Source organism: Mytilus edulis, chromosome 13, assembly GCF_963676685.1.
Source record: "Mytilus edulis chromosome 13, xbMytEdul2.2, whole genome shotgun sequence".
NCBI classification, from domain to species: domain Eukaryota; kingdom Metazoa; phylum Mollusca; class Bivalvia; order Mytilida; family Mytilidae; genus Mytilus; species Mytilus edulis.
Window position 1 is genome coordinate 55,727,405 of NC_092356.1, and position 12,585 is coordinate 55,739,989.

At 30.8% G+C, this 12,585-nt stretch overlaps 1 protein-coding gene across 4 annotated transcripts in view; it reads right to left on the reverse strand.

Annotated features, from left to right (window-relative positions):
- Nucleotides 1-7,229, reverse strand: part of LOC139502078 (monocarboxylate transporter 12-like) — a 54,491-nt gene extending 47,262 nt beyond the window's left edge. For 2 of the 4 annotated variants that reach the window (XM_071291419.1, XM_071291418.1), the window contains exon 1: nt 6,934-7,102. The gene's annotated coding sequence lies outside the window, so the exon portion shown is untranslated. Of the gene's footprint in view, nt 1-6,933 lie in introns of all 4 variants that reach the window. The other 2 variants (XM_071291420.1, XM_071291423.1) reach the window with 2 other exon arrangements.
- Between the last annotated feature and the right edge of the window lie 5,356 nt (nt 7,230-12,585).

The following is a 12,585-nucleotide window of genomic DNA, read 5'->3' on the forward strand; positions in this document are numbered from 1 at the left end:
ATCAACAATCTGCATTGCTTTGCCTGATTTCTCTGTGCTACATGCAATAATGTAAGAAAATTCATGATTTTGCTCACCTTTTGAAGAATTTGAACCAATTAACGCGGTAACGGACGGCTGAACTAATGGCAGTAGTTGAAGGTTTTTAAGATTGTCCTTTTCCTGTTCAATTTTTCGTTTTAACTCCACTTTTCTTTTCTCGGTTTTCAAACGTTTAAGTTCGTTTTTTAAGGCATTAATTTCCTCATTGTCAATATCCTCAGTTAACTTATCAAAGGACTCCGCAAACTCCCCATCACTTTCACTGTCGCTATCTTCGTTGTTGTCGTGTGTTTCTTTTTGTTTTGTTGCTTTCGGCTTCAAACTGTCAATTATATCTTTGAGTTTATCACCAGCATTATTTCTTTTTTTTTCTTGTACTAGCCATAATTTAGGAGCTTAAGAAAAAATGTGCTTGCATGCTTACGAAAGCTGATCACAATGTCATATGTGATCACTATCTCTGCGAGGCTGCGCATGAGTGAGGGGTCGTCTCAAGCTAGCTAACCCTGGGATATTAATACACGTAGCTAAAATTACATTTATCCTAAATTACACAATTATCAAGTTGAAATTTTTGAATTCGCCACTGAGTGCTACAATCCCTGCACATTCCAGAACACGTGCAGCAACTATGTCAGGGTCTAGGGGGCACGTTTCAATGCAAATGTCTACCAAATCCAACAAACGCTTATTTTGACAGCTGAAATTTCTGTCCTTTATCAATGTCGACCCACTTACAGAATATTCCTGTAAAATTTAGGACTAATGAATTCTTTTTTCGACAAATTGTTGAATGCCGTACTGTAACGGTTAAACCGAACATGGTTTACTTTTACAAATTGTGAATTTCAGATGGAAAGTTCATTGAATCGTTTACTTAGTTTGTTGGTTTTTTTTTCATAAATATTCCCACACCCATAAAACGTTGTCTGGTTGTGCATCCATATATATATCAATGATATAGTGTTTTCGTAAGAAAAAATGTCTATTTGTCGACCGCAGAAATAGAAAATGTTTTAACATATATGTGTGTAAATAATAAAGATGTTGCTATTCCGTAAGTAAGAGTAAATTTTATTTAAAGTCATAAGAAACGAGTGACCGGTGAAAAATAATGTTTATTAGATTGTTGAACCAATGCATGATACAAACATCATTAACTTAGTCTTCTGTGCACGAATTTATCATTTTTCTTGGGTGTAAATTTCGTATAATCGTCAAATTTGTTTTCAATCGGTCAGTGTTGTTGTGAAAATATGGCAGGTAATTAAAGATCGTGTTTTGAAGCCGAAGTTTAGCGATTGTCACCTGTTTGTCAACAATCGACAAAAAATCAACAAAAAAAACATAGAAATTGAGCACGACGTGTTTAACATGTAAATTCAGATAATAGTTTATTTTAAGGACATCCATGTATATTTGTGATCACCGGATTTTTACGAGATGGGTCACACTGAGGTCACTTTGCATACGGAAAATATGTCGGGGGAATTGCTTTCTGGAGAGGAGAAATGAAAATAAAGTATAACCTTCTTCTAAATATGAATAAATTAAAGAATTTTCCCTAGAAAAAAAGTATATGTACATAAGTTTTATAATGAAAACTATCCATTGCGTTATAAAAAAACATATGCATTATTTTTTTTTTATTTGAGGTTTCTTATGACTTAAAGCTTTTGTTATTTATATCTAATTACACACCTATTTATCCCTTCATTTATGATAACAAGAATTGTTATTTAATATTTTTAAAATTTATTTGTTCCGCTTGAATACCACGTGAGAACATACTGACATACGGCGACCTGTAGTTGTTAATTTCTGTATCATTTTGGTCTCTTGTGGAGAGTTGTTTAATTGGCATTCATACCACATTATCATTATGCATAGTAATGACAATAATCATGATAATCGGTCAGTGTTGTTGTGAAAATATGGATGTAATTAAAGTTCGTGTTTTTAAGCCGAAGTTTAACGATTGTCACCTGTTTGTCAACAAGAATACAACAAAAAAACATGGAAATTGAGCACGTGTTTAACATGTAACTTTAGATATAGATAATAGTTTATTTTAAGGACATTCATGCGTATTGCGATCACCGGATTTTTACGAGATGGGTCACACTGAGGTCACTTTGCATACGGAAAATATGTCGGGGGGGGGGGGGGGGGGGGATTGCTTCCTGGAAGGAAGCAATTAAAATAAAGTAAACGTCTTCTAAATATGAATAAATTAAAGAATTTTCTTCAGAAAAAAGTATATGAACATAAGTTTTATAATGAAAACTTGAGTTATAAAAAAACTTGACATATGCATTATGTTTTTTAATTTGAGGTTTCTTATGACTTTAAAGTTGTTTATTTCTATGTCATTTGGTCTCTTGTGGATAGTTGTCTCGTTGGCAATCATACCACATCTTCTTTTTTATATTCACAATGTTTCTAATTTATTTTCAGCGTTTAGTTGCAGTTAACGTGTTTTTATAAAATGACCTGCAAAGATGATAGCTATAAATAATTCACTTATCTATCATTCATAATTTTCGTTCATTTTCCAAGCATTTTTCATTTAACATCTCCAACCTCAACTCACCTTAAAACATGCACGCGCGGGCTGGTCCATTGCCACACATGGGACGTCAGATGAAGCTTCGCTTTGTCATTCTTTTGTAAGCTTTGTTCTTCAAGCACGATGAGCTTAGTAACTTTTCAGCCGGTGTACTTTTCACGAAAGAATCGCTTCCTGACAAAGCCCCGGAGCAAAATTATTCTTCAGATGGTTGAGTGATTTTCCAAGGCCAAATAATTTCATAATGTTTTATATATTTAGTACAGAAAAACACTTTCATTTTTTAGTGTAATATTCATAATAAAAATATTATATTTACACTGTATTTGTTTAGTATTAATGGTTCCGTGAACAAATTTATTATTGAATCTATAGTCTGCTGACACTACACTGAGATAACATTCATCAGATCGGAACCTTTAACAAATTTGACCTCAACATTTGTAACAGTTACAGATGTAAAAGTTTTATCTATCGATTGATTAATTTGATTAGAGTACGGTTGATTGGTTGTTGGTGTACTTCCAATGGCTAATAGCTATATATATTCATTTTAATATGTAACACGAACTTCAACGAGAGCACCTAGATGAAATATTTTATCTATACTACAATCAGTTTTAACTTAGAAATTTCCGCTCAAATATATAGGAAATAAAATTATATGAAAACAACAATGCAGAATGTTTCTTTTCCATTTTTTTTTAACAATGTTTATGTTCATTTCAATTTGGTAAGTAGACTTATATTTAATGCCCAAAACGTAAATATATGTTTTCTTTTAAAACATTAAAAAACGTGAGAGTATGCCGATAAATAGCCAGTCTAGGTCGTTAAACTTAAATCAACTTACCCATCGTTATCGCAGACTAAAATTTATCTCATATATATATGTTCATTTATTACAAGTACGTCAGGGTGCATGACAGCACGATAATCTTTTTGCAGAATCGTAAGAACAATATTTTTGTTTGATATTTGCTTCTCTTCCACAATTAACGCCCGACTTGGCCAGTGACCGGTATTACAATTTAACACAGTTTTAAAAGTTCAGTGGGCTGCTACTTCATTTATAATTTTGGGTATGACTTTCTGTTTATCATATTCAACATACGTCAACATTGTCTTCATCAATTTTATTATTCAATTCATCAAAACCTTGTTTTTCATTACAAGCTTTTCCGTATATCAATATACGGCAAGAGAATGAATATTTGTTGCTTACCGGAAATATAAGATACATCGATTTAAATTATGTACACAATAAATAATTGCTGTGTAGTTTCCATGTCTACATTTGATTTACGAGTACAATATAGTAAACATAAAAAGAGAAAAGAGAAACGGTAAATATACAGGAATACATAAAGTTTCGTAAATAGTTGCAAAGGACCACATGTTACTTACATGCCATGAGGTTTCATAGCATTCAGTAATTTTTGAAACGCACATAAAGATCTAGTGCATTTGAGCAAATTAAATTTATGTTATCCATCTAACTATTTTATTTTCAACAGATTCCCTAGTTTGACATTTTTAAACCACGCGTGCATATATATTTTAATGTTTTTATTTAAATGCCTTATATATGAAAATGTCACGTGTATTATACGTTCGTTTAATTAAATTGTGGAGCATGTGACTTAATAAGACTACGCATTTAAAGTTTGAAACAAAAAACGATAGATACATCGAGGTCGTTTTGCTTGGGTGATTTACCTGTAAAAAGCTCGGGTCTCATCCATGTTTAAAACGAATTAATGGATGTTTGAAATAGTTTAACGGGGGCGTGGCCTATTAGTTTAACGCAACTAACCAGCAACTTGATTTCAATTGATTCACCGCAGAGAAATCTATTTGACTGGCGTTAAAATGAATTGATATGAATTGATATGAATTAAATATAATTTTTAATTTTTGTCAATCTTTATCAATAAACGATCAATCTCATTTAAATAGCGTTAACACGTTTTTGTCCGTTCAAGTTAAATTCGGGTTACTAGTGTAGTTTATGCATATACACGACGGGAAAAACATAAAATATATATTTCGAAACAGAATTTCGTCTATCAGTTTTACACAAGCACAAACAGGAAAAACTAGTATATAAAATATACTTGTATTGTATAGCTATAAAATCCAGCTCATTTGTATTGGTTTGCACAATTGCCCCTTTCGATATAGATAAAATACGTAAAATTTCAAGCAGGTTAAAAAACATTTTAAAAAACATCAACTTCTTATTTTTTTATTGATAGAAAAATATAATTATCATGTGTGTCGCTCAACTTGAACATGTTTTAGTTTAGTTTAAACATATTTATTTATAGTGGATTTGGAAACAAGTTTTGCAACTTATATTAATCCCTTTCCACTTTGCGGGTGCGAGTGCTGCCTTGTAGCGGCATTAGCCTGCTCTTTTTCGAAATCTACAAGGGTGTCTTTAACGTGCAAGAGATATGGCTCTCTGTTAACGCGGGTAAGCCATTTATCAACCCCTTCCGACGGACTATCATCGTTTCTTCAAGACCATACTCGCAAATGGTGTCAAGGGAGAGCCGAAAATTAAGTCCCAGACGGGAATCGAACCAGGAACCTTTGTGTTAGTAGTCCGATGCACTAACCACTACACCACGGCTCTCTTGAACTTGTTTGTTTGGATATTTATAAAAACACACATAAAGCTATAATAGTCTATACAATATTGTCTCTTTTAACTTGGATTTTTATTCACATGATGTTACTAGCACCTTAGAATAGTTTTATACATACTTTTAAAAATACCCATACAAACATGTGCAAGCTAAGCAACACACAGGATAATCATATTTTTTGTATCAATAAAAAAAATATGAAGATATGATTGCAATGAGACAACTCTCCCAAAGAAACCAAATGACATATAAATTACTATATGTCATCGTACGCAAAATACATACAGCATAGTTAGTTATAAAAAAATAAGGTCTCGCAATGACATGTCAAAACATTTCAAAGGAAATGACTTGGGACCACAAACAGAATGTCGCAGGTTAAACTAGTTTGAAAGCACCGACCCTCACATATAATCTGGGACAGTGGTGTAACAGTACAAAATATGAACACAATAAAAATCAGTTGAAAAGGGCTCGACTCATCAGTCGATACAATTCGTGACACATATTCAAACAAAAGGCATAAAGAACAGGTCTTAGAGAGCTAGTTCTCGCAGTTACTGACATTTAGTTCCGCAAAAGCCAATTAAAACTAATAAATATCATGCATCTAAGACTTTATTGACCTGAAAGTAAATACGGCTCGTCTAAAGGTTTAAGTAAGAAGTGTATGTGTAAAAGAAGTTGGAAATTGGTTATTTCTGCTTCACAGCTGAGGACGTGGCATATTTTTGTCGATGGGTCGCTGTCTCACTAATGCATCACACGCATCTCCATTGATAACCAACAATATACGCACATCATCTGTTTGTTATGTTTGTCGTTTGGTTACTGTCCCATTGACGCATACATATTGGGTTTGATAATATACAAGTAAAGATATATGTAGTATCTGCATCCATGGCACAGTAGCAAAAAAAAACAACAAAAAAACAACCAAACAACACAAAAGCAAAAGATCAGCGCTTGTATTGTTGTTCTTCAATTCATAGCAACAGTAAGACACAATTTGATTTAATAAAAGTTTCAACCTTGTGACTGTGTAAAACTCAACATGAAGGATAATGACAAGGTTATTTGTAAAGGGGTTATTGGCGGGTCAAGCAAAAAAAACAATGCAAATATAAATACGTAAACTGTCTTGATACTGGCTATATTGGTAGTCAATCATTGAGTATTACCCCATAAGGATTGTCACAATCGTTTTGATATAAAAAAAAAAATAAAAAAATTCAAAGGTATTTAAACAGAACTTCACAAATGTATGCTTATAAGAAATACCTATCACCGCACTCAGTAAGGAAATATTTTATCTGGGAAACGGGAGATAATCCAAAACATGTTCCCTTGAAAGTAGACTTCTGGTACAAAATAATGGTTATGTCTTATTGTGACCCGCCATGACATTTGTAGGCTTATGGAGGTAGAACGTCATTGTTAGAAAAATTATAAACATGATAAATATCGAGATTCAATGAAATACGTATTTGTGAAGAAGAGATAAACACTTTCCTTCGCTTCTTTTTTGCGGACGCCGAACTGTACATCATATATAAGTTTGAAGAAGTTTTACTTTATCGTTTGAGGTGAAAAATATTTGAGTCTACATTTTAAATTGATACAAAAAACAATTCCAAATCAAAATAATTAAAATGAGAAGATAAATACCTTATAGATTCCTTTACCGTCGATGCTGAAATGTTTAATGTTATAAACAATTTTAGCGTCTTTGGCATCAAATATCTGCTCTATAGATTTCCTTTCATAAATGAAGTCTGAATATATCCATAATTAATGCACCGTATCAAATGCATTTAAGATAACACCTACTTATAAACTGTTACGCGTCGCATACTATGCATAGAGACATGCATAATAAATCTAAATTAAAAAAAGGAATTCTTAATGCTTACTTTGACAAATTTTAAACTAACTTCATTTCAACAAGTTTAAAATACATGTTTTAAAATAGAGCTAAGAATTGTTTGCATTGGAGTAAAGTTAAGTCTTTGAAATTTTATTCAAATACGCTATTGAACATCACTAGAAGCCAATTAATACAATAATTTTGTGTTTTAAGTAGTGTGTTTTGTGTATTTCGAAAACATTTTCAGGATCATGTTTACATAAGGACCATAAAAGGGGCCTATACAAACAAGGTCTATTTACTTTAGGCCTAAGTTTATTTACATAGTGGTACTTATCAACTCTTAAGTAAACAAAGTTTGTTTACATAGACTAAAAATAAACAAATCATCCAAGTTATGTAATGTACAAACTGATCCAAAATGAGTAAAAACTGAGTAAAAACTGAGTAAAAACGACTCCAAAAAAAAGGGGGGAAAGGGAAATTGATAGATTGATTGTTGGTTGCTTAACGTCCAGTGGTAAATATTTCATGCATATTCAGGACGAGAACAAGTTAACAATAAGTGCAATAAGTAGGTTTTATCACGATGGACGAAGTCGAAATGCAAATGTTTGTGTGTCGATTTGAGAAAATGGTTGACTTGATTTATGCCAATTCTATTCGAAAACACATTCAAGAAACAAAACATATAATAGATAACAGCATATTGGAAACATTGCTGAGAAAATGTTGAGGTGTGAAGCGAAATTCCAACACTAATATTTTACATTGTATTACCTTACATAAAATTGGAAATGTTTTTCATACATGTATTTTTAAATATTTTTTTCTTCAATTTTTAAATATTTTTTTCTCATAATTTGAAATAATCCTTTCTCATATGTTGAAAATAGTTGTCTTAAATAAAAAATTTAAATTTTCTCCCAACTAAAATAAGATTTCTACCGAAGCGTATTAGGGACATAGGAAAAATAAAATTGGCAATGAACATTTTTTTCAAAGACGAAATTTTGACATTTCAAATTTCAAAATATTTACTTGAATTTTTACTTTTCAAATCTGGAAATGTTTACTTGAAATTGAAATTTTTACTTTCTAATATTTTTTTGACCTTTTTTAAAACTCAAAATTTCGACTTTTTTTAAATTCGAAATTTCGAACTCAAACTCAAGGTTTCAAATTTTAGAATCTCGGAATTTTTTTTCTAAGGTTAAAATTTTGTTTTAAGTATTTATTTTATAATTATTTTTATTTTTTTGGTACAAATGTCAGACAAAAAGAAAAATAAATATAATATTATATCATATTAATTTTATTTTTTTTTGGTACAAATGTCAAACGTTTAATTATATAATATATGGCTCGAGTGACAACCACGACACTGAAATGGGTACAGGCTTATACAGAATTTGTTGGGAATAAAATTATGTGCGACCACCCGACCTTCTCCCTTGTCTGTCACAGTAGTGTAACAGTGCAACAAAACTATTTTTTTTTAAATCTTGACTCGTCAGATCGAAAAAATCACACACGAGAGTAGCATATACATTTGTACCTATGTATATTCACAAAAGTAATAAAACATTAAAGGATTTATTAATTTATGTACAATATTTTTATAATTTTTTAAAACTACACATATCTAAGATTTAAAATACATCATTATTTATATTCAAATAAAAAAAAAATTCTTCTACATAAAATATTTTAAAGCAGGTTTTATCAACTACCTGACATAGTTCTTCATTACTGAATAAAAATATATAAATTTTTCGACAATAGACAAGTTATTAAATTGATCGTTATATTTTACTGCTTTATTATACAATATATTGTGAAGGTCTGTAAGTAAACGTCAAGGATTATACATAATAACTAATATGAAGAGTTAGGGTTTTTTTACAAAGAAAATGATTTAAAGTAAAATGATTTATTCTCTATACAACATATTAAAACATCCTCCTAAACATGAATTGTAAAATGTTAAGCACAATACATGTATATTAAAATGATAACCTCAATGCATTAAAATATATATATTTTTAATTTGTAGCACAATGTGTTAAATATGTTGCTCAATATATCAAAATCAAACAATACATTAAAATGTTACACAATATTTTAAAAACAATCATTTACTTTTACAAACGAAATTTGGATGGCATCGACTATCATAGCACATTTCTCTCTGCTTTTCTGCGGGCACAGCTATTTGATTCGCAAATGTTTTCATCACAACATCCATATTTTACATTTAAATAAATATTCAGATATCGAGTCCGATTTTGTACGTCTAATAGAAGTACAGTTTTCAGTACAAACATTTGAAGGTGCCAAAAAAAGAAATCCGAAACCTCGAACTGATTTCTTGTATAGGATCCATGCAGGATACCTCGTTTTTCAATTTAATCATAAAAGTCTAAACGAACATGGATTTTTGTTTGTCCCTATTTTACTGATAATAGTTTATTTTTTTCGCGGTTTATATTAGGAAAAGTCTACGGTCTCGAAGTTTGTCCTTTATGAAATTCAGGGGCCGAAGCTTAGACAGAATTCCTAAGTCGTGATCTCGAAGCTCTCTTAACTTAGGATATATCACATTTTTCGTCCTAACTTTTCAATTGATTACACAGGTCAGCCATGCACATTTAATTCGTCGTATTACGTTTGTGCGAGAGAGAAAAAAATCACGTTTGACCGACAAAATGCATTACGTTTGAGCGTTTATATGTTGAAAATTCACAACGTTTGCAACATCTCGTATACATATAAATTTAAAAAAAAAAAAGAAACGTGCGTGTTTGAAAAAATATTTGGGGAGAAATCTGGTAGAAAAATACATGAATCGCCGTGGTAAATTTTTTGTATTTTGCGTAAGCTCAGATTTAAAAAAAATAGGTGGATACTTGGTTGTAACAACAAAATACAGAATTACTTTTAATTAAACAATTTTATAAATAAAAATATCTCAGAACAAAAAAGCGTAGAAACTGAAAAAAGTACTATTTGAATTAGTCCTTATTAAAGTATTTTAAATCTCACAACGTTTAAATTTCGTTATTCTTATAAATTCTATATATAACTTTTGGACTAGTTTAAATCTCGGTCTATTTCTTAAATTTATTCTTACATACTTTTGATTTTTTAACCCTGTATGCTAACATTCCCATGAAAATTTTTAAAATTTTTGTACGCACATTGAACGACAAATTTATGTGACGTATACAATTTTCTGACGTCAGACACTCAAATCAATAAATGTGTTCGTAGATAGTAGATGTTTTTGTGTTCTGTTAAATTGCTCCTTTTAAAATTGTTAAACGATGATGACTGGTGTACCCATATTTTGACTATTTTATTAATTGTGTCTGTTTATTTAACGCATCAATGTAAACATATCGGAAATTGATGAGACTGTCATTAAAGTGAGAGGGTTAGCGCTATAGAACCAGGTTTAATCCACCATTTTCTACATTTGAAAATGCCTGTACCAAGTCAGGAATATGACAGTTCTTGTCCATTCGTTTTGTTTGTTATTTGATTTTGCCACGTGATTATGGACTTTCCCAATTGATCTTCCTCTAAGTTCAGTATTTTTGTGATTTTACTTTATACTTAAGCTGAAAAATCAACCAATTCATATATTAAACGTCAACTTTCCTTATTGGAATGGAGACGGATCGGAGGAATAATTTTGCAATGTGCTTCATACCTTGTACCTTTGCAAGACTTGGCATTCATTTATAACCCAACTGTAAACTAGAGACATGTCTCTGTCTAACTGCCAATAACGCTCCTAAACCGAACAAGCAGTATATTCTTAAAATGTCTGTGATTTAATACCAAGAAAGAAAAATTCCTGAAATTAATTTCATACTCAAAATATTTTTTGGAAAATATTCACATCTTCATACGATCTGAAAATAAGAGTATGCATTTTATGATTAATTGGTATACAGAACATGCAGTAGAGTGAATGTTATAAAACCTTGTTTTATCAGAAATATGTATTGACCACCATTATAAATGTGAACCTGTGAAATGTAATGGTAATGCATGCAAACGTAATGCACCGGGTAATTCACTATCGATACAGATTGTACCATTGCAAAGACCATTCTGGTGATTGTAAAGCATGATGATCATTCATGATTTTATCGGTACGTCTAAACACTGCACTAAGGACTTATAATATGTCACTAAGGACTAGAAGGATGCTGTTACTTATTATTTTGTTTCATATTATGGTATAGATTGATTTATAATACATAAATGCTTAATTTTATAGAAAAAGAACCACCAAAAAATGAGTTATTGAACAATATTTTCTTTGATATTGTCGAAAATCAGTGTACCGATTGACACGAACCAATTTACATATAAAGTACATATTTTTTCCAACATTTTATGACAATATTCTGATTATGCCAATTTACCTAATTATTTTCAAATATTTTTTTTTAGCTCAATTATGTAATTACATTTTTATGCAACGCCGTATCTAACTTAGTGTATAAATCTACATTACATTCCCTAATGATTTTGTCAAAATTCTGAAACCAGTTTTTCCACTAATCAATGGCATTTTTACATGCTCTTTGAAATAATTTATAATTCACCCTACCTGTTGACATAAATTTACATTTAATCCAATGTAATAAACTACAGCAACTCCACTGCTGAATACAAGTGTCTCTTTAGAAATTTCAGTAATTTCAATTTATGTTTGTATGACATTAATCTGAATATATAACAATCTCTATATTAGATTCATATAATTTATTATTTTTAATGGTGATATATTGTAATATATTTTCCAACTTTCAAATTGTGGTTCGTTACATGTATGTGATGTATTACATGTATGTTATCAGGACATGAATATCAAAAATAAACAACTACTAACTATTGTTTAAACCCCATCGATTCCTAAAGATAATCAACGCAGCTACAATTTCAGATAGTATTTCTACTACTAACACAAAAATACAGAATCTATCGATTTTCTGTACCACGTTTTGCCAGTTTGTTTTGACACCCAATGTTGAATGCTTCGAAGTTTTCGTTGCCTGATTCTCATGGCTATTTTCCTGCTGTCGACATTTCGTAGCACATGTACACATTTTTAATATTGAAAATGTTTTAGTATCATTATTTCGGTAATATAATGATAAAGTTACTATCGCCATTACAGTTGTAAGGATGCTGGATATCACTTTTGTTATCAGTAATATTATGAAGATACTAACTTCGCTGCTCTCGGGAAGATTTTCGGAAACCATTGTTATTATAACTACAAATGTAAGAAATAAGGTTACCGAAAGTGATATTCTTTCTCCGGATTCTATTGGAAGAACAAACACGAAAACGTTGACAAAACTAACAAGAAAAATTGGCAGTATTAGGCTTACGCACACAAACAAAGGTTTCCTTTCAAGTTTAAGTTGTAC